This window comes from Cariama cristata, unplaced genomic scaffold (assembly GCF_000690535.1).
Source record: "Cariama cristata isolate BGI_N322 unplaced genomic scaffold, ASM69053v1 scaffold2759, whole genome shotgun sequence".
In the NCBI taxonomy this organism is placed as follows: domain Eukaryota; kingdom Metazoa; phylum Chordata; class Aves; order Cariamiformes; family Cariamidae; genus Cariama; species Cariama cristata.
In genome coordinates this window covers 75,155-79,723 of record NW_009636198.1, presented here as the reverse complement: position 1 = coordinate 79,723, position 4,569 = coordinate 75,155, and positions in this window count along the sequence as shown.

Genomic DNA, 4,569 nt, shown 5'->3' with positions numbered 1-4,569 from the left:
CCAGTTCCCCGCACTGCTTCATTACTGGAAAGCTAGTTCAAGAGCGTGTCATTATGCTGTGCTCCAAAAGCAATCTTCCTTGGGATTCTGAGCCTGAGAGCTTGTTTCTATCAGTATTAGGTAGTCTAATAAAAGCTATTACCTCTGTCTACAAACCTTGCCTCTCATCTATCTTTAGGCCATCACTGCCACAATATACCTTCTCCTCCTCTTTTATTCCCTCACAGTAAATCATGTACATAAAGGAGTTCCTCTGTGCTTCATCCCGTAATAGCCTAACTCTATACCCTCATGCCAACCCTTATGAAAACAATCAATACTGCCTTGGGAATTTGCCACTGTTTTATTTCCAACAGCTTAACGTGAGCTGTGCAATCAAATGGCCCCCAAACATGCTTTGAGGTCCTGTCATTTAACAGCAAAGTAAGACAGCGTATTTTCTGGCAGGTCCTATCGCTGTCAGGATGGCTGCTCCCCGTACGCAAGTACTGAGGTGACAAATACCTTGTAAAAGCCTGAAGCAGTTTAGATGGATTAAATACTCAAAGGAGTATTTAATATTTTATTACTGGAGGATTTTATTACACTGAACTCGAGTTCATTCACAGTGTCCAGGAGACAGGTTTCCTCAGACATGGAATATCATTAAGAGTTTGGCAGTTGTGTCAGGCTGTGAATTTCAGGCCTGCTGAGGAAGACGACGGCAAATAAATATTAGTTCTTTTCAATTCAGCTGTCAGTCATGGGCTGCCTCAAAGCTAGAGTTAGAGGTCAGCACCCAAGTACGGTGCCTGTTATGTGTCTGGGGGAAATCCGCCTCTAAGCTACACTGAGCAGATGTTCCTCTCACTCCAAAATGTGCCACGCTTGAAGAGAAGGGGAAGGAGATGTGCCTTCATCTTTTAACATATGTGCAGGCAGCAATATTAAAGTTAGCGCAAATAAAAATGCCTCTGTTGGCTTTGGTCCATTTTCTCCTGAATCAAAACAGAATCAAAGTAAACTTTCACTTCACCAATAGGCTCAAAATACAGTAGTCGATCAAAATACCATAGAAAGCGATGGAACCATTAACTCGACTATGATTTCATTGACCAACCCTCGCAAATAGCCGAAAACAAAGTGGTTAACCCAGCACGCAGTGAATGGACTAGTGGAAGGGAGGATCTGATGCCATTCACATCTGTTTCCAAAACAAACGATCTGCAGACAATCCTAACCCTTTTTGTCCTACGCTTAAAACAGATTTTACGTCTAGAGGATGATCTGGGTCTGCGTGGCTTCACCCAGCACCTCTGCCCAAGGGGACAGGGTGCTGAGTGACTGCAGAGCCACAGCCTGCTTGACTCCCCGTTAGAGATTAAAGTCTATCTGTCTAAATACGGGTGCAAGGACTCTAGAACTGAATGTACATAGAAGATTCACAAGGAGGAATGAAATCTGCTTTCTGGGAGGCAATTAAGTGTTTACATTATTGATGCTTATAATTAATTAAGCACTGGGGATCATTGACGGTTTCTGTTAATCATGTGGACCGGAGATGCTGTACTTCCTCCTTTTCAAGGAGGAATGCATCAGCATTTTAAAAGCTAGGGAGGGAACAGAAGATATTGCCCCAGGAAAAGCTTCAAATGAACATCCTGCTTTGAAGGGAAGAGAAAATGTAAATCTGAGCAGAGACCCAGGGAAAGATTAGGTATAAAGGCTACGTGCTTCCTCAGTTGCCTATTTTCCTCTTTGAAAGCAAATTTTGGGGTGGCGATGTTTGCATAAGAACTGCTATTCTGGTCTTGAGGCAGGTAAGTATCCAAACGGCATAACAGATGGATGACACGCAGAATGGGGAGACTTCTGAAGTCTACTCAGGTGTAAGTGGGGTTTTCCTTTTATTTCTTCTCACTTGACACCAAAGCCATTGTATCTGCCATGCCCACCGTGTAAGCATGTATTTGATTTCTGCTTTAAGAGCTGTCTGCTGTTCAGAGTGATTTTGAGGTAACTCAGTCAACTAAGCATTGATTTCTGAGAGGTGAGGTGAGCCTTTAAATGGAGGTGCAGTTCTCCAGGGTACAAGGGTGTAAGATCTCCCTCCAGGCTGATTCAAACACAGGACTTTTCTGCAAAAAAGAATCCTTCCCGCGATCGGCAAAGCCAGGGACTCATTGGCATATAAGAGGTTGATGAGATTTTCCAGCCCACATGCATTTCCAAGATATCGGTAGTGTTTCTCGGTTAGTTTCTTTTCAACCTGTCTCCTGTAACTCGTTTTCATTTCTGAAATTTATCTCCGGGTTTCAAAACTGCCATTTGTTGGTTTTCCTTTCCTGCCTCCTCCCCCTCGGGTTTCAATGAGAAGAACCACCCTGCCACCGGGCAGCGCAGGCAGCAGCGTGGCCTGGGTGTTCCTCTCGCACGCCCACACCTACCGGCGATGTCACTCACCGTAGGTACTACTTCCGAATAAAGATCAAAAAACCACCCAACCGTTTAGCACTCTCTGGATGTATTACTACATAACCACATATGATGCATTTTAATAGTATTTCTGTGAGCAGTTCATCTTCTATATAAACTATGCCCTGACTGTCAGAGAGTGTAATTTAATGTTTGACCTCAATGGCTGACCCTCCTAGAGTCATGTAAGGAAAAATGATTTCAGAGCAATCCTGCTAGATAAGGCAGTCAGATAAACAGATTCAGGGCATTAGGCACGGTCTGTTCTCCAGCTGTGCCTACCTTCAAGAGCCGGCTGCCTGAAAATGTTGCACAAAGAGTTTCTCTGTTAAAAAAATGTCCTTTAAATGCTAGTTTTGAGAGGGCTTTTCCACAATAAGTTGATTTCTTTTTTGGAGTTAAAATAACAAATCAAAAAACAGTTTTGAGAATTCAGAGGTAAAAAGGTCCTACAGGATGAATGGAGATGGTACTCAAGTTAAATAGCACAGGTCTTGTGTGCAGTCTTCTTCTAAGGGAGCTGTCTCCTGCCAGAGAAAAGAGTTTCTTCTAGACAGGTAACCATCTATGACTTCTGATTTCATCTCTACCACCTCCTTCTTTGCGGCATCAAGCAAAGTACCTTAACTTTTCTGCATCACGGGATTCTTTCTTTATGTCAGCAGAAGGGTGATGCAATATTCATCTCCCTATAAGAAAAAATCTGATAATGTTTTTAGTTTCTAAAGATTACATTTCACATCTTTGCTGAAGACACTTTTGTCTCCAGGTTCCTGCTAGCAGACTTGAAGGCAGAAATGAATTGCCCAGATCCCTTGGGAGTATTTTCCACGTGGACATGTAACATTATACTGTGTAACTCGTATTACCTGGTACTTCTTCCTCACAGTTAGTAACTGTAGGAAGGAGGGGATTTTGTGGGTTGTGAGCGGTTTAGATGGGCAATTCACTTTTCATGGGTTTTAGCTTTTGCTTTGAATGTGTTGCGTAGGCACCTAAGGCTGTAACTAAATTAATACCATCAAAGGCAACGTCTGATGTTTCCAAACACACAGAGCCCACGAGACTACAACCCACAAGCAGTCGAGGAATATGTCTTTCTTTGACAGCAGTTCTAGGGGCCTTCATTGTCTTTAGTGGGCCAACACTTTTTTTTACTAGCCCCCTTGGTTCAAAGAGCTGGAGTAACCAGGAACATCAATTTCAGCAACACCCATGAGTTGTCATCATATACTATTGTCTGAAGGGAGGGAGGAGAAAGTAAAAAAACCCCATAATGCAGCAGTTATTCCTAACTTGCCCAAGGCAAATCAGTCTTCGGCGTGCATTTTTGTCCAGGCTTGTAGCCCTCTGTGCAGGCTGAGCTACACGCCTGTGGGAGGGATCGCTGACTCCTTTCAAGGTGCCTTGTACACTGAAAGAAAAGCTCATCCTTTTCATATTAGACAATTGCCCCCAACCCCTCCTAATGTTATCTGGAGAAGATTATTACTATGGAACATAATGACAACACTGCCCTTCTAATCGGGAGAGAGTCTCATAGAGGATTATTTCCTAACAGCGACCTTACTTGTGGATTCAAAAGCAGAAGCTATGAATCTCTGCCAGCTATTTTCCTTGCCGTCCTTGTGAATTATGCAGCTGGTAGAGTAAAGCTTTGATGTTGATTGGAATACTTGACTTTCCTGTACCTGTCTAATATCATGATTATACTTTTGTATTTGATCAAAATGAGGAATCTACATTAAAGAGCTACACCGAGTACCTCCTAGCTTGATTTGAAAAAAAAAATCAGATGTTTTCCCAGGGCTGAAGCACTTAGAAAATAAGTCCCACTCCAAGTCCAAGTTTAGCTTTTGTCAGAAGAACAACTGAAATGACCTATTTTAGATAATATTTTAACAGGTGGAAGTTCAGACTTTCTGTACTAAATTTCAACATAGCTGCAATCTTGCAGTTAAGGAACTATTAGCCCTGCAATTATGTACTTTTAATTGAATCCCTGACACTTACTTAATTATAGCATCACTACAGACACACTATGAGAAGCAGTAAAATCGACTATGACACACCCCTCCCGGTTGCCCATTGGCTGGAAACTTGTTAGGCTTGATG